The sequence below is a fragment of the Marmota marmota genome, unplaced genomic scaffold, assembly GCF_001458135.2.
Source record: "Marmota marmota marmota unplaced genomic scaffold, marMar, whole genome shotgun sequence".
NCBI lineage: Eukaryota > Metazoa > Chordata > Mammalia > Rodentia > Sciuridae > Marmota > Marmota marmota.
The window spans coordinates 1,065,695-1,092,150 of record NW_025999963.1 but is presented as its reverse complement, the minus strand read 5'-3'; the positions used below and the strand labels follow the sequence as shown (position 1 = coordinate 1,092,150).

At 33.5% G+C, this 26,456-nt stretch overlaps 1 protein-coding gene across 5 annotated transcripts in view; it reads left to right on the top strand.

The window, feature by feature from the left end:
* Cdh18 (cadherin 18) overlaps positions 1 to 26,456 on the top strand; it is a 672,909-nt gene that overhangs the window by 187,863 nt on the left and 458,590 nt on the right. The window contains exons 1-2 of one of the 5 annotated variants that reach the window (XM_048803132.1): positions 10,799 to 11,097; positions 12,682 to 12,848. The exons of 1 other annotated variant lie outside the window; for it this stretch is intronic. The gene's annotated coding sequence lies outside the window, so the exon portion shown is untranslated. Of the gene's footprint in view, positions 1 to 10,798; positions 11,098 to 12,681; positions 12,849 to 26,456 lie in introns of those variants that run through there. 3 more of the 5 variants (XM_048803131.1, XM_048803135.1, XM_048803134.1) reach the window with 3 other exon arrangements.

Genomic DNA, 26,456 nt, shown 5'->3' with positions numbered 1-26,456 from the left:
CACCCCCCACCCCTGCCCCTTGCTGGTCACTCACCTGCATAGTTCTATCATTGATAGTTTAGAAAATTTTCTCTTCTTAATTGCAGGCTGTAAAAAAACATATATTATTACTATATTCTTATCATTATCTGAGCATGACTCATAAAATTATTTCACCTACCCAAAACTATTTCTAAGCATTTCCAAAGATGCAGTCTTACATTGCCAATTGACTCTTGGATTTCTCCTCAGAATGTTATCTAACACCTTAACATCACATATTCCAATCTGAACTGATTATGCTCCCTAACAGATGTTATAATTTTCTTCTTTCTTTCTACTAATGATGGTGCTATTTTTTCCAGGACCAACTGAGCTAGAAAACTCTGACTCATGCTTATTTCTGATATATTACATTTAATTCCTTCTGTAAATATCTCCAATCTGTGTACCTATCCTGTATCAATTCTCCTGTTAAGTTTAAGTCATCCAATATATTTTTATGTATTGTAAGTACAAAATTGCCACAAATTGTTCATTCTGTATTAAGATTATATTAAGATAATTTATCTGTAATACATTCAAATCCTTGGAAGCTGTAGGCAGTGCCCCCAGTAGGCTAACTTCATCCAAACATCGGACTCCTGTTAGAATTTTTCTGCTCCAACACTTTACTAAATAAAGTTGAAAATTACTCACTATTTTATAGAAACTCCCAACCACTGACTGTAATGTTCAGTAGCTCTTTAATGGCATGAAAGGCAAAAACTCTTGTCACATGACCGTTGATAGAATAGGGTAGACTATGAATCTGAAGTAATTCCACAAGGAATGAATACACTGAATAATTTGAAGGTTATTAATTAACACAAGATGTTTTGAATATGAGTCTGTGGACTGGAACTTCTGGTGACTAGGGGTGCAGTGTGGGCCCTAAACATCGGCAACTGTACTAGATCCCACAGACAGAGGACTCATTCTTGGTCCAGTGCTCTACCATTGCCATTTCAAAATTATTAATACGTTTTGAATAAGAGTTCCTGCATTTCACTTTCTGGTGCTCTCTCAATGACATAGTTGGATATGGTGTTATGGAAAAGAACACAGAAGTTAATATACAGAGTTTTGTGTTCATTATTGTGAATTTGTGTGTGTGTATGTGTGTGTGTGAGAGAGAGAGAGGTGTGTGTGAGAATATTGGTTCTTTCAGTGATACAAGAAGCCCAAAACCAGAAGCAGATTTGGAGTAGGGACTTTATGCAACATTTTACATTTTCTCTTATTCATATCCAATTAAAGGGACTTTATGCAACATTTTACATTTTCTCTTATTCATATCCAATTAAAATATATTTTATAATCATCTGCTTCCTCTTTTTAACTAGATGTTTGTTTCTACTAAAAAAATAATAATAGTAATATAAAAATTCTATTTTGAAATCCATGATAACTTGTTATTATTTCATGACTGTTTTTTATTTAAATTATTATAAGATGATCTCTATTTTTTTCATTTGCCTGAAAACTATCTTCTTTTGCCACCAGTCCCTTTCTTCTGCTAATTTCATTGTTACAGATACCTTCCAAATTGCCAAACATACCATGACAATTCACTTCTTATGCCACCAAAAAACAATATGGTTCATTTCTCAAGTGTGATATCCATCTCTCTTTTTTTTTTTGGGGGGGGGGTGGGAGTTGTGGATGGTACTGGGATTGAATTCAGGGCACTCAACCACTGAGCCACATACCCAGCACTAATTTGTATTGTATTTAGAGACAGGGTCTCACTGAGTTGTTTAGCACCTTGCTTTTGCTGAGGCTAGCTTTGAACTTGTGATCCTCTTGCCCAGCCTCCTGAGCTATTAGGATTACAAATGTGGGCCATCATGCCAAGCCAGTACATTTCTCTTTCTTCAGTTTTGTGACCATAAGATCTTCTGTTTTTCTTCTTGCTGTTACAGCTGGTTTTAGATATCAATTTTAAGGGGTTCTCCCGCATAGCTCACACACTCTTCTAATATGATTTAGGGCTTTTTCCTTCTTATGCGACCCTTGAACAAATCTATAAAACACAGAACATTTAAAACTAAAAACTGTGTATAAATGTCTTCTCAAATATTATTTTCAACTCTAACTTGTTCTCTGAGTACAAAGGCAATGCTCAAATGACAACCATATGCCAATATCTAGTAGTACTCTCAAAGTCAAAGTAAACTCAAACCAATTTATAATCCACTTTCCTCAGAATAGCTTTCCTCTCCCAGGTGACTCTCTGGCTATGTTAAGACTCAAGCCAGAATCCAGAGATCTGCATTAGGTTCTGCCTTACTCATGATTTCCAACCATGTAAAATCTTCTTTCATTGGAACATTCTACATATGAAGAGAGGTAGAATTCCATATAGAATATTTCTCCATGCATATAGCACGATTTTGTTAATTTTTTCCATGTTCTCCCTTTATCCAACACTCCACCCTTCCTATCAATCTATTTTTTCAACTCTACTGATCTTCCATATATCTTTATGATAGATTATTGTTAATACCTTCCAAACTGTAATTAGTTTGACTCTCCACTGTTTGACCACTAAGGTAACAGGGTAGAGATTCAATAGTGAGATGAAATTACAGCATTTCACTATCATATTTAAAAACATCCATTTGATAATGTCAAAGGCTTCCAACAATAATAGAACTTATGCATAAGCAACTTTCTCCTTCTCCCCCTTCCATCTTTCCAATCCCTTCCTTCCTGAAGTTCTTTTATGTGAAATTTTTATGAGCATTAGTATCTGTGTTTCATACTTTTTGCCCTCTTCTTGTCATTTGGAATAATTCCTCATTATCCAACTCAGCTCTTCCAGGAAACTCCCTAAATACTCAGGGTAAATTGAGATATCTTTGTGTACTTTCATGACAATTCATGTGTGCCAGTATTGTAGGACCATATTAGTAAGAAATGTTGATATTTAAGCTTCCTCCATTCTAGCATTACATTCTGGAGGCAAGAATCATACCCACTCATTGTTGCAAATCTTGCAATTAATATGAACTACACTAAAGTGAAGCAAATTCCAGAATAGAAAACTTTAATGCTTTATGTTAAAGAATTTAGAGCTTATCTCTAAATAAGATCAAGACATTCAGCACTTTATATTGTCCTGTGCTAGGTGCGTTAACATAAACATAAACAAAGTAATACTGGAAGCTTACATGGAGAGGTGATTAATGTGGCTTGAAGCTGTCCAAAAGTGTTCCAGAATATTAGACAGAATTTTATAAACTTTCTACTCATAGTAATCTTCTCAGAAATAAATACCTCAGCATTTATATTAAATGCTTTCATTGTGATCTTGAAAGGAAATATAAGCATAAAACAAAATATCATCAATATAACATATTTTGTAAATGTGGTTGTTCAGAATATTATGTGTAACAATTTCAAAATTCATATAACTGGATCCACATATTCAGACATTCAGATGACTGCAAATATCTGTAGGTCTGTAGGTCTATTGGTCTCCAGAAGTGCATTTGTTTTTTAAATATATATGTTTCTTTAAAATAATTTCCCATTCATTAATCTCTATTTTTTTCTCTTTATTATTTAAACATCACCACAGATTCTGTCTCTACCAAGAGTGTTTAATCAGTGCATCGAAATTTTTAATATATAAAGACTATTGTCCATAGATAGCCTATACAGTTTGTGGTGTTGTATTTCAGTTTTGTAATTTTTCTAGTTTTTCAGCTTAAAATAGAGAAGATAACTTAATTTTTTTAATAAATTTCAACTGAAACTGATACTCTGTGTGTACTTTCCAGGTAAATCTAATCATATGCACAAATATGTTTATTTTTACACAATATATACATTCATACATTTTAGGCCAATTATGAGAGAAAAGTACAGAAACTTGTGCTGAACTGTCTTCTGATTGTGTACTAAGATAATATAAGAGTGTTATAGTTCTAAATTAGCAATAACATGATAGAGTAATGATATTAATAGAAGTTGTGAGTGAAAACAAGAAATGACCACTAAACATTCCAGGAATCACACGAATAGAAATAGATAAACTGAAGTACTGATTTTTAGCTATTAGGCAAGCAAACTGAAATAAATGCTATTGCTCCGGGTTATCAGAGAGCCAATTAGTCTTTTAGTCCTCTCTAATCATGTTGAAAATCAATAAAAAAATCATGAACTTTAAGAAATGTACATGCTAGTACATAGCCTATTAAAAAGCAATAAGCAGAGATCCAGGTAAAGAATTATAAACAGAATTGTTCCTTGAACATTGTTTATAATATCTGAAACTTGGCAGCAACATTTATGACCTGTGATAACAAAAGGATGAAAATATATTACATGTATATTGTGAAGAGTGATATATAATGTGGAGAGTAATTTATTTAAAATGTTTGGTAAGAACTTTTAGTGACAGAGAAATCTGATATATTACAATGTAAAAAAGCAAGACAAATTCAACATTTTTCAAAGTCTCTCTTTTGATATTCTTAGGCTGAACAATAAGAAGACTCAGAGTGACTGTAGAATACTACCTCTGTAGAATGATAACAAACTCATATTAACATATTTAGTTTTTTCTGAAAATATCAATGATTTCATCAAGTGGATAATCTGATTGTTAGTGAAATAACTGTTACTTCTTATAAACTGAAGTTATAAAATGATTTTAAATTCTTCTCTCTTTTCTGGTATTACAAACATTGTATCCTCAGTTCAATATAATATTTCTTGGATGGTCAAGAATCGTACGTTGCCTCAGGATCATCTAAACATCAATTTTCATTATATATCACCAAAAAGGTGAATACAGATATGGGAGGTTGAATTGAATGGATGCTTTCCCCAGGATATTCCACAGAAACCATAGTTTCTATTTTAATGAAAAACTCCTAGCTAAGAGTTTGTTTGATTTGCTTATTTCTGCTACAATTGGAACACAAGAAGCAAATATGACTTATTATATTAGTACTATACATTTATTGAAGGGGTGGCCTAACTTTTGTCCATAGTCTTTTATTTGCCAAAGACTGTATTAAGTCCTTTTGCATGTGCAAAATTATTTAGCATTTAATGCAGCTGAGCATCTGAATAGAACAAAACTTCTGAGGAAGAAGAAATTTCCTATCTGCTTGAGTTGAGAAAAGGATCTTTTGCTACCCTTTGTCCTGAGTGCCTCTGATTCCCAGAACTTCACCTCAGATTTGAATTTATAGTATTGGCTTCCCTGTTTCTTGGGCTTTGGGGTTTGAACTGGAACTATTGCAGCAGATTATTTGGTGCAGATGCAGATCATAGAATATCTCAGTGAGAGTAGTTCTGTGAGTCATTCCCTTTTGAATTTTCTCCTAGATGCCTCTATCTGTATGTGTATCTATATACATAGCTATATCATCTATACGACTACAGATCTACATCCCGTTGTTTATGTTTCTCTGGAGAACCCTGACTTGTCCAATAGGTAATATTATCATGACCATTTTACCAACAAAGGAATTTAGTACATATAGTGATATAATTTGCTATACTTGTTTGGTTTCTGATACTATGTTTTTAACTAATGTGTCATGGTAACTCAATAACAATTGGCTAATGTGATATATTGGAGTAATTTCAAAACATTGTATCATCAGTTCAATATAAATGATGGACCCTAGACACTTGTATCAGAACAAGATACTTTTCCAGAAGCCATACGGTATCCTTTGTTCTAACTCTTGAAAGATGGATAAGGCAGGTGTGGTCACAGGCAAGTAAGGAATGAGATCATCAAAAGGGTAAAGGAAGTAAAAAAACAAAACAAAACAAACAAACAAACAAAAGTTAAAGATGGGATTAGCTTTGTCCTGTAAAGGAACACAATGTGATAGTGCTTCCACTATCACTATTATCATGAAATAACAATAAAATACCAGACTTAACTATAATCTCCTTAAAATGAAATAGTCCAGGTAAATTCTCAATAGTCCAAAGTTAAGTAAGATCTGAACAAACTTCATTTGTGTTGTTGCTTTTATTAAGGATGCCTAAGTTTAGGAGCTGGTGTTGTGGCTCTGTGGTAGAGCTCATACCTAGCACATGTGAGGCACTGGTTTGATCCTCAACACAATTTAAAAATGAATAAATAATATAAAAGAATTGTGTTCATCTACAACTAAAAAAAATATTTTTACAGAAGGAAGCCTAAGTTTACATTTAAATTTTTGATCACCATAACACATACTTGATTTTTTGTTACTGAAAATATTGCTAGTAGAAATCTCTCAATCTTATTCATAAGTTTTGACTCTAATACTTGTCTCTACTACCATATCTTTTTGAAGCCAGTTATGGAATTTCTATTTTGCTACACTGAGATATAACTTAAGTTTTTCCAAGATATTTTAACAAATGTCTAGTTCTTCATCTAAGTATACTAGCTTCTTGTATAATTTTTCATTAATTACTTTGGTGTTCATCTTGTTAATAAAAAACATGATTAGAACAGATTGAGAACAGATTTGGACTTGGAACTCTGAAGCTTAATATAGTAAAAGCTCCCTTACCAAATCCTGCATTTTTAAAAAAATGTGTGTATGGTTTGTTTACCAGTTTCCATGTATAATAATTATTTTTGAACTTCCTTATGTGACAATAGTAAAATCATGACAGATAATGATGATGTAACAAAAGTCCCTGTTACACACTGCCCCTATTTCCAGTCTTAGCACTTTAGACGGAGAAATGTTCTTCTGAGTAATGCAGATGTAGGAATCCCACAGGATTTTCCTACTCTGGTTCTCTCACATCTTTACCAAAGCATCTTATGATTTTGCCAAGCTCCACATTCAGTTCAATATTCCCTAATTTTATAGAAGCCATATTCACTTGATCTTTGAAAGCTGGAGAAACTATTTCCCTCTAGTCTATGTGAACTATCTGCCTTCACCATAATCTCATCTTATGTACAGTACTATCATTTTTTAACATTTAATCATGTACTTTATGTGATTCATGTCCAGCAAGATTCATCATTAAAATTAGTTCATAATTATGTCATAATTAGTATATTTTCAATTTTCTTGGAAATCAGTGTGAACATTTTGTTACTTACAGTGCAGCAATTATATTATGCCAATATAAAGTGCATATATAATAGATGCTGAGTTTTACTTTTTTTATTTGTCAAGTATCAATAATATACTATTGGATCCAAGGCCATTGAATATTTTATATTTTGCATACATTTAAGAATACTAAAAATCTGCACTTGTTGAACTTACTATTGTTTTGAGTAAAGGCAACACTACTTTTTAGAATTAATCACACAGACAGTAGTCTTTCAAATAATCTTGATAGATTATAGTACTTCATTTCCTTGAATCAATAATTTCCTAGTATTCTACACTTCTTAATCTGAAGTTTGATAAAAGATTGACTAAAGATGAAACTTACTCACTTATCTTTAACAATAAAATCAGAGATGATGTTTTTATCACCATAAGTTTTCTATTGTTATTTAACCAAAATATGTAAACTATAGTCCTTGTTATCAAAACACATAAAAAATTGCACAGAAAATTGTCCATTGCTTCATAACTTTTACCACCTGTTTTTATGACATAAGATGAAATCACTTATCTTACTTTATTATTATAAACAAAATAGTAGGTATGAAGAGGTGATACATTAATTTGTTGCAATGTAATTATCATTACACAAAACATATATCAAAATATCAAGTTATGTATGTGAAACATATATAAATTTTTATGTATTTTATATATTTTCAGGACTATTTTTAAAATGAAACAGTACACCATGTTTGCATGGTTGATTGTTCTAAATGTTGAATTATAACAAGGTAATCACTACATTGCTTTTACATCCTTTCTTCATTTATGTTTAAAAGCATTATACAGCCTCCTAAATTTCCAGGGTAAAATTGAGCATGAGATGACATCTAAAGAGACAATTTTCTGAGTTTCTCTCTCAGAAAATGATCACAGCTTAGCACTAAAATTTTATCTTTCCAGTTTCTATAGTCGAACCAGCATCAATCCTGTGTTGGATGCTTCTCTGTCACCAGCTAAAATGATTCTTATAACTCTTCTAAGGTAACATAAGAGGGGACTCAGTATCAGAAATGTCCATACTTTCAGTTTCAGAGATTAGCTATGTAATAAATCCTGTTGACTGATACATTGTCTATTTTTTGAAATAATCCCTGACATAAAGAGAAAATAAGTACCTGCCCACCACCTGCCTTTCCCCAAGTAGCACATTCTGCTTTGGTTCACCCGCCTCCTTCTTTTTAACTTGAAAATACAACAACTGTACTTAGTGGCTGACAGGTTCACTTTTCTATGGCTAGGAGGAGTTGGCACAGTTTCAGAATATCAAACTTCAAAAGCCACTTAAATCCAGTATACATTGCACCATTGGGTTTGTGGAGAATCTAGAGCCCTTAATCTGAGTGCAGTCTCATTGATACAAATCCTCCCTTGGTGAATGAATTCTTTTTCCAGAAATGGATTGTATTGTTCGGCAGTTTTGACAATTCCCCCTGCATGTCATCCCACTCAGGAGTAAGTGCCTGTTGACTTCCATTATGACAGTCCACTGGATGTACTTATTACGGTCTTATCCAGGGAAAACCACCAAGGAAGCCTAGCAAAAACATGTTTTGTTTTCAAGTGCCTCCCTACGATGTTCATTGCTGGTGCCTGGGCAAAGACTTCAATAACAAGCAGGCAAACAGACTTTTTATTTCATTTGAGCAAGGACAGTCAAATAAATAGTTAGGCTTCTCTAAAGAATGCCATAATGTGAATTTTTTAAATTGTTCTACATGACCTCTTACAGACTGAAATCTCTTCTATAAATTCTGTTTATTTTCGGAGCTATACCTTAGCTTGTGTGCCCATAGCTTCATCAACATAGTAAGATTTGAAATTCATTCATTATAAATAGCTCATATAATAACTAAAAATGACTAAGAATTTGCACTCAGTTCACTATGCAGGACACATTTGCCATTTGAATTAGAAGCCTTGCGAGAGAGGATATGCACAACTAATATTTAACCTGGACTCTTCGTTCTAATGCTTTTCTTTCTATTCTATTTTTCTTTAATAGTTTAAATTTTGTACATATTCAATTCCAATTGACTTCTAACATCTTTGTTAGCAGCATCTAAGCCTTTAATTTGTAATTCCTTCACAACTGGAAATAATCTAATCCATATACTTTCTTTTTTATTTATATAGGTTTTTATAAATATTTTTATTTTTTAGTTGTAGTTGGACAGGATACCTTCATTTTATTTATTTATTTTTATGTGGTGCTGAGGATCAAACCTAGGGCCTTGCAAGTACATGCTAGGATAGCACTCTGCCACTGAGCAAAATCCCTATATAGTTTTTTTTTTTAATATATTAAACCTCAAAAGCAAAATAAATTTCTCTGAATTCTACATCACTCAAGTGAAATAAAGACAGTCAAATTTAACTGCAGGTGATTCACAACATTCCCTCTTTGTTCTTTAAAATTCTTATAAATATCACTTACTCTCCTCAAACTCAGTGCCTTTTTTTAGAGCAGGGAAAGAGGAAAGAGAGAGATGGTTACAAGTAAAATAACCTTTGCCTACATTTTTCCATAAATAAGCAAAACCTATACAGGTTTTCATCGAATCTTTACAAAGACTCTTTGAAGTGAAAATAGTCTAGATAAGTCCTATGAAGATGAAGAAGTGGGTGGGGGGAAACTTACATATGCTCAGGTATAGATGAAAATCCTAGACAGGATTTGAATCCAAGTCTTCTGTTCCCCCTATTACATGACATTTCTAGGTTTAAGACTTTTTGTTCCTCTAAATCTCTGAATCTGGGCATTTGTAGTTTTATCAACTCAGTAGAAAAAGTAACACTGTTCTTTTAGTGTTTGCGATGATTGTGAATTTTGTATTATAATTCTTAATATATCTGCCAAGGGACTGTTGGAATAGCCATTCAATTTAGATAGACTCCTACTCGTGTTTACTACACTACTTTAAGCGGGGATTCTAGATGTTCTTAATGGGTAAGAGTGGGTGACTGCATGCTGGGAGGAAACAGTGAAGTTGTTTCAGCTGTTAACATCAATTTTGAGTACAGCCAATCGGGCCTGAAATCCCTGTTATCAAAAGCTATGTACTTTACAGATCGTTTTAATTTATTCCGTAATAATAAGAGGTGAGAAGTTCACGTGCGTGTTAGTTTTCCTGGCAAAAGCGAAGTGGGTTGGAAAGGCATTGCAGCTTCTATTCATCTTCACAAATATATTGCTGACCTCCAAAAGGAACCTCTTTCTAATATCAACCCTCCATGCCTTGAGTACTTTGGGGTAAGACATTAAAGGGCATCACTCAAGCTAAATCTCAGGGCTACCACTGGACTATGGATCGCTGATGAATGAGCCAGCAGTTGAATGTTTAGCAGGCTGTGACGACTTTGCACGGAAATATGAAAATTTATTACCAGCTCGCCACATCAGCGCCTGCACTGCCTGCTATTTCTCGTCCCCTCGCGTTGTATACTCCCACTCCATCTAACAAACCCCTTCTCGCCCTAGTGTTCCCTCCCCCAGAGAGAATAGATGGGTTAAACTGTCACAGAGTCCTTTTTCAAGAGCTTAGGCTTTTTGATTGTTTGTTTGTTTGTTTAAATGCTTGTTATTAATTGTCTTGTTTTCCATATGACCTTGTCGATGGGGCTAAAGGGTATCATTTCCGTGTGCTTCAGAATTTGTGCAGCCCCCAAACTATATACGTTGGGGAGGGGGGGAGAGGCTGAAGGGGAAGGAAGCAGAGAGGAGAGCCAGAAAGAAGAGGAAGGAGGAGAGACAGGGAGAGCAGAGCATCAGGCAGACAGGCGCTGCCAGCCAATCACAGGCGCGCTCCGGAGCTGCAGAGACCGAGTCTGGGAGCCCAGGGCTGGAGGTGCGCGGAGCCGGAGTCTGGGCTCTCCGAAGACCTGAGCAGCTGTGCACGGAGCTCTGAGAAAGTCCCCTCTTTGCTTCTCATAATTTAAGTTCCTTTCCAGCAGTTAGGGCAAGTCAGCCAAGGTAAGGCTTCAATACATAACACTTTAATCTCTCATCTCTCGTGACATTAATATTTTTGTGCAGTGGGGTTGCTTACCCCGTTCTGAGTCAAACTGTATTTGGTGAAATCTTCCTTTCGGATGGGTTTTACAGGATCTGGTGCTAATGGGAAAGTTGTAGCTCACGCCGGCAGCCTTCTGCTAGCATGAATTTGTATTTTCTTATGCAGGAATGTTGCCATAGAGCCTATGGAATGTGAGACTGCTAATCCAGCTGGGTCTCTATTTATGTTGGTCTGTGGATGTGCTGTTATCTGCCCTGCCCCTGAAGAAGTTGGAACGGTACTCTGCAAGGCACATTTGAATAGTGATGGCATCAGTATAAGCTGCCGATTATGCTTATCTGTAAAAGTGAGGAAAAGCATCATCAGAATCAAGCAGGGATATTGAAATTGGCTTTTTGATAGAGCTTTTTAATTATTGTCTTTCCAGTATCCTGTAAAATTACGTGCTGAGCACTGAAACTGCAGCAGAGCAATTCTTGTATTTTCTTTCTTTCATTTATTTTTCTTCTTCCGGAGAACTGCTTACATAAAATGCTTATTAAGGCTTAAGGTGAAACTTTTACTTTTTTTATTTAAAAGGGCAGTACAAATGATGCATGTAAAGAAATTAGACAGGCTCTTGAGAAGAACAACACACTTTATTTAGTATATGCCCTTATGTTTGTGAACTGTCATTCACTGCCTTTTGTTAACTTCCTGAAGCTAATTCGTTTGAGTGTAGAAATAAATATTTTTAAATTTCACATTTTAAAATCAAGGTAAAATTGTGCCTTTATGTATGTTTGTGTGTAAGTGTGTGTGTGTGTGATTGTGTGTGTATGTTGTGTGTAGATGTGGAGGAAGGCAAACCTCTCATATGTAACAGGTGAAAAATGAGAATTGTATCAGTGAGGGTTATTGATTCTTTGAAATTTAATATCCATTGTATTTAATGAGGTTTCTCTTTAACCAAGTGTAAACATGCCTTGCTAGTTCCTTGTTAGAAATCATGAAAAAATAAAAATAATTAGCTAAAAATATTATGGTCTTCGGTTTGCTCAGGTGATGGCATCAGTGCTTTGAGCCAAGAGACAGATCAGAGAAAGATTTTGTTATGCAGCCAGAAAACTAACTACAGGCTCAGCCTGTGTTTTCCAACCTTTCTTTTCCATGCTGGGCTCACTAGAAGATTTTTCAATGCAGGGGGCTTTCCTTTTGCAGTGACGATGATTCTCTGGTTTAGTTCACTTATCTTATCAGAGAACATATTTAATTCTAAATCAAGAGTTTGAAGTTCAGACTACATCATGAGTGTACCTTGTGGGAAGTGAGAGGAGGAAGGAAGGATGTGATACTAGTAGAATTAGTTTTGTAGCATTCTGGTCTAAGCACCAATCACCGTTGCTGTTTTCTTCAAGACTCTTGTTACGTATTTAATTCCAGATTTACTGATAATAAATTAATCTGCTATAGATCACCCCATTATTCACTACATAAGGCATACACTTAATGGGCTTTGGTGGATAATTGTTTTATTAGTCATAATTCTGATGCTTTTTTAGAGAGATGGCTAACCTAAGAAAACAAACAGAATGATGCTAATGGTCAGAATCAATTGCCTACAGGACAACATGGGGAGGTAGAAAATGAGGATATGCTATTTTAGCTGCAAAGAGTGCCCCAAAGAAGATAACCCAATGGCAAAGGACAACATAATATTAAAAGAAAAGTAAGTGGCTGGAAACTCTAGCTATAACTGAATCCAGTAAATGATGAATATAACTAGTTAGAGCAGGGGCTAAACCAGTACTTGGGAAAGTCTATATGCTGTATGATTATAAATTATTATTTCTCACAATGACCTATTTCAAATGTATATAGTGGAATGATGAGAGTGAATGAGTCAGCCAAACTTTATGAATTTTTTAGATAAAAGGTGCTATATATAGAAAATATGCTTTTTTATTGGCTAATATAAATAGGATTATTATGCATTGCATTGATTTTTGTGGCCTAATGAATACAGACCACATGTTTACAAGTCTGTGTGTCCTACCTGTTCTGTTTTTAGCTTATTCATGATTAAGAATTAAAAGCATTTTTTAAAAAACATATCTGCACCCTCACTTAATGGTCCTCAATAATCTAAACATGTTTGTACATTTCAGCAGATGTAAGAAAAAAGCTTATTGAACATATTGGAAAAAAAATTTACCCTGAACCCATATATCTGATACATTGTAGTCTAGTGAAGAGTAGTAGAGTACATTGGGAGAGTAAAGACATGTGTAAAGTGTTCTTTTGTTTTTTAAAATGAGTACTTTAAACTATTTAATTTCCTTAATGATACGCATCATACATATCTATAGAATTATATTTGAGATTAGGGTTTCTTATCTTTTATGCTGCTGATCTTTGCAGCTGTATAATTCCGCCAAGGAATATCCTGTGCATCATAGTCTGCTTAGCGATGTCCCTGTTCTCTACTCACTCACGTGGGTATCTTGATAGAAGTACCATTAAGTTGTGACTACCAAAAATATTCCTATATAGTGTTAACTATTCCCTGGGGCATATTAAAAACACACCCCCATTAAGAACCACTCTGGGAGCAAAAACTATGCATGTATATAGAAGATATAAAAAGCAGGCACATATATGCTGTATGTATAGGAAACTGCCCAATGAACTTCAGTTTGGGTGCTCTGCAGATCCTCTCCTCCATCTTGCTTTGATAATTAAACAATTTCAGTTTAAAGGTTCCAATTAAGTCCAACCGAAATACGGTGGAGGACTTTATCAGTATCATTTTTCTGTAAACTGAGAGATTGGGGCTATATTATCATACAATAACATATTGTAGCATAAGAGGAAACACATACTTGGAGGATAGTGCAGAAGTTAAGATGAACACAAATTACACTTTAATTTGTTTTTTTTTTCATATGAAACTTTAATATAAATCTAAGAAAATTAAAGACATTGACTCTATAATTGTTTTTATTATTTTGAAGGGTATTTGTGTACGTGTGGGTTGTTGGAAAATGATGTTCACTCTAGAATTCTCTATGGTTGGATTTGTTTGAAGTGTACAAAACCTGTATAAGTAAAAAAAAAAAAATCTTGATTTAAAAAGAACCATTCTTAATTGGTAGTGAGCACCATGGGTGAGTACTGAACTTGATGATTTGAGGACATGGTAAGACTCTGGATACTGTCATGAATTACTGTGCTCTGTGTGGCTTGTCTGTAGGCCATTTTCCTCTTCTGCAAAATGGGATTAAAATAAGTACAAAACCCAAATGTACAGAGTAGTATAATTACTATAATTTGTGAGAATCGATGCCAATTTGAGTAAATCATAGATTCAGTGTATTTGGTGACTCATTGGGTGAGGATCAATTCAGCAGGGGAAATTCCAGCTATTCTAATGTGGATAAAAAACATCTAGAGAATGCCTACTATTCTTTTTCAAAATGATTTCCCATGAAGGAATAAGAACATCTTCAATGTTAAATTCTGTAAAGTGAAGTCATAGTGCTCAGTTTTGCTCTTATTTCTATCCTTTTATTGTCCATATTTAAATTTTGTTACAAAACTACAGAAATGGTAAGTATGTAAATTAAGATTTACTCTTCAACAGTGCAAATGTATATATTTTAAATTACTTTTTCTATCAATAGATTAGTATGAATATTTTTATGTGATTATAAAGTTAACTTATTTAAAGGGAAAGATATAGTGATATTTGTACATTCATATCTTCACAGGAACCAGTATTTAGAATGTAAATACCGGTTGATACTATATGCAGTTAATTTTATAGCATATTTGTCTTCCATGTGATTATATATAGAATTTATAATTGCTTACAAGAGTCAAGTGTGCCATATGCACAAGCTTGATTTGACTCAATATTAAGAAATTTTTTTTTCTCATTATGTTTAGGTAGTTCAGATTGGTAGGTGCCATGTAATATTGACTATGATTCATTTTGATTGTTGCATACGATTGTAGGGATATACTACCATTTATTTAATAGTCTCCTGCTAAAATATTTTAATGAAGAGTAAAGAGGCCAACGCAAATTAAATAATTTAGTATTTCTATCTGTGCTCATAATGTTTTGACTAAGTGTAGTACATGTTCCGGGAAGATATTTCCAGGGAAGTAAACAGAGAGGAAAAGTAGAAGCAGATATTATAGGCACACTTGCTCTGCTGCATTCTAAATGCCCAGATGTTGCTTCTATGGAAAATGAAAGCCTGGTATGTAGATTTCACATTGCTAAGTTACATAAACTTAGGAAATTTTTCTGAAAATAAAGTGAATAAAGTTTAATCCCCAAAGTATTCAATATTTCATTGAAACAAATATTTAAATTATGAGATGTTCAATTTCAATACTGATCTTACTCAAGATTATACTTGTACTACATAGAATATGATGGGTGAAATTGTTGGTAAAAATAATTCAGGTTTTCTACATTTTCCACTGAAGAAGAACTCAACTTTGGGGGTTGGGTCTGAGACTCCACAGTAGAGCTTTTGCCTAGCATGTGTGAGACTGGGTTCAATCCTCAGAACCACATACAAATAAAAAAAAATAAAGGTATAATGTGTATTACAACTAAAAACAAAATTAAAAAAAATAAAAGAATTCAACTCTCATTTCCAGTTCATAATAAATTTTCATAAACATAAAGATCCTCAAATAGGTATTTGTTGTCATTATGTTGAAGACTTTTGAATTAATCTATGTAACTTATAATTGATTTTATTTAATTATACACAATTAGATGTGACTGACAGTTTTACTTGAGATCATTATTTTCAGTTTACCAGTTATGAATGGTATTTAAAAATAAATCTTTCTAGGTTAAACACATGGTCATCAATATAGTATAAACAAGACAGACTGCTATTTTAACCAATTGAATCATTATACTGTAAAACATTTTCAAACCAGTTTGGCACAGGTGTGATAAAATTGTTATTTACATTTATTTCTGGAGGAAGTGAAAATTAATAGTTTTTTGAAATACTTATTTTGAGAAACAACTTGCAATCTATTGTTTAAAAAAAGGAAGGGCATATTCCCTTAAATAAAATAACTTTTAGAAACAAATCATTAGGAAACCATACAGTGCAAAAATAAATAAATAAATAAATAAATAAATAAATAAATATTTTTTAAAAGGAAGCATCCAAAATATCAAAAATGAGGGAATAATACTCCTACAAAGTTAAAATTAATTTAATAATTTGGATCACTCTAAATATTGATAAATTTCTAGAAAAAGTAACTAATGTATTAAACTTGAAACACAATTTTATATGTGTTTTGATTTGAAAAAGGATAACGTAAAAATCCATTTGGCTTTAAAAAGTTTTGAAACAAATATGTGTCCTTCGTGCTTTTGTTGTTGCTTATATTATCTTTATTTTTAAAATATGTTTAATTAGTAATTTTATCAGAAACAGAAGCTATAATTTTAATTAGTCTTGACAGTATAAACAAAAAGATATTTTAGTAATATGCAATTTGATGGTTCTATGGAGAACCCCTTTATCAACTGATTGGTTCTACTTAATTTAGATGTAGAAGAGAAAGACTTAAATTGTTAAGATTGAAAAGTAAATTAGTTCTTAGATACTATTAACGTCTTCTATTTTGTTGATCAACATTTTACTTTTAGAAATTTGTCTTATTTTCTTTAAAAAAAAAGCCCTATTAAGTATTAAATTATATTTCCTGTACTAAATACTATATATATATAAAATGATGGGAATCCAGTCCACAGCTAACATTTTATAGTATTTGTATATAACGGAATTCATTAAGGAGATGAGAGACAGAGAGAGAGATGAGAAATGGGAAACAAAAGTTTCAAAGATATAAATGGTGGCTTGATGTTTAGGTAAGATGTCTAGGAAGGCCTCACTGAAAATACTTTGACTGAAGGCTTGGAGGAAGTGTGGATATGAACAATGCTGATATCTTGGGAGCCATATTCCAGGAAGAATGAGAAGTACAAAATTCTAGGGACAGAGCATACCTAGCTTATTTGAAGAATAAAAAGAAGGACCACACAACTGGACATAAGTAATAGTGCATAACCATCCTTTCCTTAACACTTCATCATTAATGCAACTGTGTTGCAAACTGTGGCAAAATGAAAGACATTCATGTCCTAAGAGCTACATTCTCAGGCATGGACTAGGGTCATTTATAGGAATGGCTTGCAGGACTGGGTTTTCTCTCTCTTCCAACTTTTACTATGAATTAATACAGTATCAAAGTCCTCAGTTCATACTGGAGCCTTGATTTTGGACTCCCCAGCTCTCAGATAAGAGGAAATAGCTTTTTTTTTTTTTAATAAATTACTCAGTCTGTGTCTTTTTGTTATAGCAGCATAAAATGGACTAAGATCTTGCAGATTAGTGTTTGTACTTAAAATGGTCATATGTTTCTGAGCAGAGAATTAGCATTACCTGACTTACATTTCAGCAAGGAACTCTGACCATTGCAGTTAGGGTAGAGAGGAGTCAGGATAAATTCAGGGAGCCCAGTAATAGGTCTACCCCAGTAATTCTGGGAAGAGATGGTGGTGATTTGAGACAGACTATCTGCAATTGAGGTAGAAGGAAGAGGTAGAATTCTACATTCACCTTGAAGAAAAAGTTAAAAGGTTTTGATGTGGTATATGGTATATCAGGGATGGGAGGAAAAGATGGTAAAAGTCATATTTTATTTATTATGTGCTAAACAAGAAGGATACAATTGATGTTCCCTAAAAATGGAAAGAATAGAGAAAAATCAAAATTCCAAGAAAAGTAGTGAGGCAGTAAAAATGAAGAACTGTTTTGTATATTTTTAGGTTGTGGTGCCCACGTGGAGGGTATCAATGGGTCTATTGAATACACAGTGCATAGCCTGGGGAAGAGCTGTGTAATGGAAGTGAGAGACTTTTAATGCTCATACACTGCATCCAAAAGTAAAGAATCTGTGAGAGAAAATATGGGAAACACGTGGGCCAGGACCTGTAGCACCCAACACTGAGGTTTGAAAATTGAGGAAGAACCAACTATGGAAGCTGAGAAGTAGCTAGAGTGAGAGGAGAAACTCCAGGCAATGGAGTGTCTTTATAAACCAGGAAAAGACAGATTTGAAGGAGAGATTGTCTCGAGAATTGTCTTAAATTATTGAAATGGAAATTCCCAAATACATCAGCATCCTTGACGCTTGGTCTGAATATGCTTAATTTCTTCACATTAATATGTTGGAAAACTAATCTTCAATGGAACCTTACTGAGAACTGAGGTTATTAGGTCATGGGGTCTCTGCTCTCAGGAATGAATCAGTACTGGGATAAAGCAGGGTTGGGGTAGTGTGTTCTCTTCTGCTCTCTGCCATGTGAAGACATAGCAAAAGGGCTCTTACCAGATGCTAGTGCCATAATGTTGGACTTCCCAGCTCCATTGAAATGAGGGAAAATAAATCTCTGGTTTTTGTAAATTATCCAGTCTTGTGTATTCTGTTATAGCAGCATACTTAAGATGTGCATTATGGACAGTTTACTGTGGACATAATGTAATTATATTTATATGTGATATCATATATATATATATATATATATATATATATATATATCACTATATATATATATATGTATATATATATATATATATCAATTTAAAGGGTCTATGTGTTATAATTGCTTACTTTATTCAGACTTATTTATTTATGGTAATCATTTTGGATTCAATTTAAGTCTGGCTTTAGACACAACTGAAAAATTTGTGATGTTATAAAAACAAATATGGCCACAAATTTATTGGTTTACACACATGTATTTTACTCATTACTATAGTTCTTGTTTTCTAATGTATTACTTTTGCCAAATGTTTGTTTTTCAGATACGACCACTTTTTATTATACAGTATATCTCATTTATTAATAATTCTTTAAAATTTCACTTTCAATTCCAGATTATTCTACAAATAATTTTAATGAGATAAGAGTAGACATATATGAAAACCTTCCTCCCTTAATATTCCAATTAATGAATTATATTCTTTTATTTTGCTATCCTATTAGTGATTTATGGCTAGATTTAAGTGCAAGAGAGATCATAAAGAACTGAGTTGTAAATCTGCAGTTTTAGCACCAAATATGAGATAACTATTAAGTTGTAAATCTGATATTTGTGCAAAAATGCAAAAATAATATATTGCAAGATTATTTCAATAATATTCACAACAATAAAAACATTGTTTTAAGACAGACATGGTGACATATGCCTGTAATCCCAGCAACTCAGAAAGCTAAGGCAGGAGGATTTACAATTCAGGGCCAGTCTCAGCAATTTAGGGAGGTCCTAAGGAGCTTAGTGAGAACTTGTGTTAAAATAAAACAAATAAATAAATAAATCTGCTGATGTACCTCAGTAGTAAAGCATCCCTGGTTGAAACTCTAGTACTTAAAATAAAGATTTCATGTAACTAATCCACACACACATACTACAACCCCCACCACATCCATCACTACCATCACCATTAACAGCAGCCTGATCAGAGCTATAAAATACCTCTTTTTTAATTTATCTGTTCAATGATCAGCTTGATTATCTAGATGTTTTTCAACTGAGCTTCACTCTGAATGTTTACTTCTCTGATGGGATCTGAAACTCAGTCTTATGTGACAAGTTACAATATTTTTTAAAGATCTTAGAAATATAAAGGTGCTTCATGTGATGACATTGAAACTATTGTGTTTGGAAGATTATTGGCTCCCAAAGATATGTATATCCTAATCCCTGAAACCTGTGATTTCATGATGTCACATGGAAAAAGGAAGATTAGAATTGCAAAGAGAACGTCAAACAGGGTAGGATCCTGGTTTAAAAAGTGGACTCAATGTAGTCACAGGGTCTATGAAGGTGATACAGGGAGGCAAATAAGATGTCAGAGATGTTTTCTGAGGACTGGATCTAAGGCTACTGGTTTGGATATAGAAAAAGAAAGTCAAGAGCCAAGTTATTCGTGCAGTTTCTTGAAACTGGAAAAATCAAGGATTTGTATTCCTGCCTGGAACTTCTATATCAGCACATGGCTATGCTAAAACGATTAGCTCAGTTGAGAATCAAGTCTGACTTCTGATATACAGAGCTGCAAGATAGTAATTTTTTTGTTGTTATTTTAAGCCTCCTTTTTTGTGCTTTTTAACTGTAGAAATAGGAACACATTGACAATATATATGTTACCAACCTGCCTTATGGAAGAAAGCATCAGGTGAACATTATGAAAAGAAGCATTAGGCTATTATGGAATTTGTAACAAATATGCAATTGATAAAAGGTTGTTACATTGTTAAAGAGTGAGTTCCTGAAAACATCATCATATCAAACCTGAAGGATATTAGAGGCCTGAATATTGTGTTTGCTAAAGAAGAAAAACTTTATTTTTTCATGTGAAAGAAAATAAGTTATCCTACCCAATATATACTTATGTATCCTGAGTAATTGTGTTGTATTGCAGTTTATGATTTTATTGGACTTTTGGTTCCTGTTTCCAAATGCATTTTAAAGTATTGAACTGTTTTATATAGCTCATTTAGGTAAATTATTCATTTATGTAACCATGTAAATGAAATATAAAGTACACATAGAATACATACCAAATTTTACATATAAACAGGGTCTGGGCATGTGGCTTAGTGGTAAAGCATTCACCTGACATTTGTGTGCCCTGTATTCAATCCATAGTACTACAAACACACACACACACACACTCACAATGATTGCCTGTTTTGCTTTTTAAAAACTGATACGGCTTACAAATTTTGATCAATTATTCTATAGTTATGCATAAATGTACAAACTGGTATGCATAATACATACAGAGCTAAAAGAAGAATGTAGAAATTCATGTACCTTTACTGATTTAAGTATTTTTTAAAGAAGTACTTGGTATATTACTTAGTCTTCCCAAAGCAATAAATAGGGGAAAAGTTATTTACCCTCTCAACTTGAATGTCTCTCATGTTTAAATCATAATATTTATGAAAATGTTCATAGAAAAATGTCAAGCAAATTTCAAATACATGAAAAATAAAATATTATAGTAAGGAAAATTACTGATTGTACTTGCTTAATTAAAGTTTTATTTTAAACTTTAAAATGCTGAATGTCTACTGTTTGTTCATAACTTACAAAAAGCCCTTAAGAATATAAGCTCTGAGTACCTTGCTCCTTCTGAGTAGGATGACCTTCATTCCTGCACCAATCATGAAATTGATGGAAAAGACAAATGCAGTAACATATATCACTCTCTCCCAAACTGGCTTGTAGACAACCTTGGAAGTGCTTGAAAAAAAATTAATATCTGAGTTTCCTTATTGTTTATCAGACTACTCCATTCAAAAAATCGAATGCCAGGTAATAAAAATGTGAAAATGAGCTAAAGTTTAGGGGTAATCATCTAAGTTCAGAGCCTGTGGAAACACCACTTTTCTCAGAGTAAATTAGCAGTTTGTCCACACTCAAAATCCCTAACTGGGTATAAGGGGCTGGACCAGTTCCTAAACATATGTACATTCTTGTGTGTGTGTGTGTGTGTGTGTGTGTGTGTGTGTGGTGCTGGGAATCGAACCCAGGGCTTTATGCATGCAAGGCAAACATTCTACTAACTGAGCTATATCCCCAGCCCAATCATACATACATTCTTGTGACATTAATAAATTCCACTTTATTTCTCTCTTTCTCTTGCTTTGTTGTTTTTATTCTACTCATTCCTCAAGAGATGATATTCATTGTAAAAAGAAAAATCGTAAGAAGTTCAAAATGCTCCAATTCCCATTCTTAAATCCATACTTAGCTGAAATGTGTACATATGGATAATTAGTTTTTCTGTCTATATCTTTTATAAAAAATAAATAGCATAAATATGTAAATATATATATATACACATAAACATACATATATGTATAAATTATTTTTATTTTTTTCTTTTCTAAAGCCAATGAGTTATTTTTAATATTACTCTATACTACATCTTCACTTAAATATATCATTGACATCTCTACAAAAACATCATTCTGATTCTTTCTTATCTTTATTATTCATTTATTAACTATTTTCAGCACTGTTTCTGTCTCTATTTCTGTATTTCTTCAGTTCTTTCTCTCTCAATTTGTATGTATTTTATTGTTTTCCTGTTTCAATTCTATATCATTATATTTCTAAACATCCTATTTATTCTATCTGACATTCTTGATTCTACCAATATGCCTTTATAAATGACTCCAGTCCTTATAAGTCTTTTTTCTCCAAAGTAAATCTATCTTACTTACTTCTTAAAGAATATACCTAAAGAATATACTTGCCTCTGTTCTTTTGAAAATCTTTGATAGTGAAAGACCCAGTCCACGCTTATTTCCTGAAATTTTGCAGGTAACCATCATCAGTTATTATTCAAAAAAAGCTTAAAGTTCTTGACTATTAGTTGACTCTTGTGGCCACTCTGTACTCTAAAGAACTGAAACAACAAATTTTATTGTATAAGTATATAGACAGACACGAGAGAGAGAGAGAGAGAGAGAGAGAGAGAGAGAGAGAGAGAGAGAAGAGAAAGTATTTTTCCTTCTTTTTTCCTGGAGGGGGTGGGGTTTTAGCTCAGTGATAGAAGACTTGCCTAGCATGTATGAGGCACTGGGTTCCATTCTCAGCACTACACATAAATAAATAAAATAAAGGTCCATAGACAACTAAAAAAGTTAAAAATTAAAAAAATAAAAATCTGTGAGATTCTGTGTTTTCTATGATATATAAAGACATTTGGAGGCATCATATGAGTATATTAAGTAAATTAAAATTCAAAATCATTAGGTTTAGAGATTTTAAAAAGAATTTGTGAAAGTTTCATTAGAGAGAGTTAACTTTGAATCATTTTGTACTCATTTGAGTAATAAAAAAAAAAGAAACTTTAGAAATGACTAAGCCCTGGTGTATAAATATCACTGGTCTGAAAGTGCAGAGGAATGAATCACAGTTTCTGATGAGGTGCTCTTGGGTGACTGTGACCATGGACACATGGAAAGTAGAAATAGCTTATTTCTGTGAGAGAGCATCTCCGTTTTCAATTCATGCTATGGAGGATGATAAGTGTATGCAAAAAGGTATTTTTAACACATAAATTTGGTATTAGCATCCTGGAAGTGCTGACTATTTCCAGTGTAAAACTATGGCATTCAGAAAGAGATAAACTAGGACAATCTGTCAGCATCCCAGAAATCATATCTTTTTTTTTTGTTTTGTTTTTAATAAAGGAAATGGCAAATGTTTAACATGAAAAAGAAATACATTAACTCAATGAAAAGGATAGATTGTTCTAATCAATAGGCAAAACAAAATAGTTTATTCTTAGATAATAGATGTTTATGTCCCTAATTTATTAACATCCATAAAAAGCATTCTTTGAAAAAATTTGATTTTCTAAGAGACATAAAATATTTAAAATAAGAATTACTTCACATCAGGACTTTTTAATTGTTATTGATCTTTCTGTTCAACCTAAATGCTCAGCCCACAGATTGCCCTTGATGGAAATACTCTTAGATATTTATCATAGTACATATTTTTTTCTGTAAACTCCATAATTTACTTCTCCTCGAATCATTTTTTAATCTAGTCCACTTGATTTTTTCTAATTTATTACATTTAATGAAAAACAACCATCTAAGAAATTAAGTTTAATGAAACACAAAATTAGCATATTTTTGGCAATTTATGTTTCAGTGGGAAAGGATAAATTTCATGTTTTCATTAACTGCTGTATGGATACATGATATGCTGAAAATAAAGTTATTTAATAAAAATATATACTTTGCACTAGATTTTAACTTGCTGGACTATTTAATTTTATTCTTATACTATATAATTTATCACTCATAATTTACTCATGTTTGCATAGTCAACCATGTTGTCTGCCATTTTTTTCTGGATTCCCATTGTGTATTGATACTTTTTATGTATGAAATCTGCTTCATGTTATTCTACACTTGAGGTTTAGCAAGTATTAGTAATTTCACTTTGTAGAAGTAATTTTACTTTCTATACTAGTAAGTGAAAATCATAGGCATTCCCAATTTAACCCAACAGGACGCCCTTAGTAGCTGAATCAGAATGCAGTGTGTGCTCTTCTCTTTCATTTTTCATTTGCCTTTCAACCATCAACATTCACATTCTTCCAACCTCTGTTTCTTGGCTTGGGGTGTAGCCAATGTTGAACAGCCCAAATAGGAGCATATTCCTCCCCTGGTGGTATGGTTGTGTGCTTATGGAACACCTGAGTAACTACATCCTCCACATAACTGGATTGAACAATACATTTGGAAGAGACCTATCATATACAAGTAAATTTACTTTCAATTTTGTCTACAGACCTAACAATTGTGACCTTGCAAGAGTTGTCATAGAGCAATTCATGCTGCCTATGGCTTTACCCACTTGCAATACTTTCTCTTCCAGCAGCAAAGGCTGACATTAGATTTCAGGTTGAAACTTTTCAAAATACAAGGCTGCTGCCTTAAACATACTCATAGAGTCAGAACTTTGCATTATAAAGTAGGTACACAAATGTGAAAGGTGGTCCTTCTGGGTAGAATGGTGCTAGACATGCTAACAGCAACATAGGGAAGCAACTGTGCCCTCCTCAAAAAAAGAATGTTGTGTGTATACCCCTGAAGATTATCATAGTGTAACTTTGCCTTTAAATAATTTGCAAACCCGTACTACTGCTATAACTAAACAGCATTGATCCTTTTTCTGCTTGGTTATAATTTCTTCCTGCAACCAGGAGATATGTTGTGTTCTGTGCTTGATCTTATAGCTGGGCTTATCATATTCTGTTGCTCTTTGTACTGCTGTAGTGGGAAGAGGTTACAGTGTACACCCTGATGTGCTTGCCCAAGGTAAGTTGCAGGTAACTGTGATAACAATGTAGGGGTTTTCATGCATATAGGGAGTGGAGAGTGTCATTCCTAAAAAATGGGGACAATAATACTCCATGTTATTGAATGTTCCCCTTCTGTTCCTGAACATATAGCTAAGTTAAGCAAACAATGAAAGAAAATACACCCTGGAAATTCCAGGCACATATTATCTAAATGAACACTGGCTTTCTCTTGTGCACACTGAAAAAGATGGCAAGTTTATGTTATTTGCAGAAAGCTACTTTCTTGCATTACACCATGATAGTTCCTTGGGATGCTGATCATACAAGCAAATCTAGCAAACTAATGCTAATGACGTGACTGCTTCTTTGTCTTACAAATCAAGCCTGTCTTTGAGTAGAGACTGGCCTTACTTCACATTTCAATTCTAACTTTTTTAATCCTGCCAGACAGCTACTCTCTCATATTATTACCTCCACCAAATATGTACATGAACTTGTACCTATATTCCAATCTCATCTCTGATCAAATTATAGTGAAGGAAGATCCCTGCTGCTATCTGTACCTTTGTTATCAGCTTTCCTTCTCTCTGCTTATTATGGTTTGGATATGAGGTATCTTCCAAAACCTCCTGTGTTAATGCAGATGGGTCAGAGGTGAAATGACTAATATCAGATTATCAGAGCTATAAGCTAATTAGGTCATCCTACTTTGAGTGGACTGACTGGGTGGTAACTGAACTGTAGGCCAACAGGATGTGGCTGGTAGAAGTGGGTCAATGGGGGTGCCTTCTAGGTGTTGATCTTCTCTGTGGCCCCTTTCCCTTTTTGTCTCTGCTTCCTGGCCATTATGAGAGGAGCAGTGCTCTTTCATGATGCACTTCTATCATGATGTTTTCTTTCACTTGGGCCAAGAGCAATGGAGTCAGTTGAGCATAGACTGAACCTCGGAATCTGTGAGCTGAAATATACTTTTCCTGCTATAAGTTGTTCCTGTCAAGTAATACAGGTCCTCCTTAAGTCTTTCTGTTAATTGACAACATCATTAAAATTTCCCTTCATAATGAATCATTCACAAAAGTGTACTCTGGTAACTTACCACATGAAAACACATCTCAGGACCCCGTCACCAATTTACTCTGATTGAGTATAATATGCGTCATTTGTCTTAGTCAATAATACCACTATATATGTGCCATGGCTTCTAAAATCCCAAATGTTATGACCAAGTCCTTCTTTTCAACTTGTTTCTCACCTATACTCATTAAGCAACACTCATATATTCTAGTCTTCGAATATGCTAAGCATACCATGGGGCATTGGGACTAATCTATAACAATGCAAATTATAAACTCACTTAGTTCCTCCTCCTCCTCCTCCTCCTC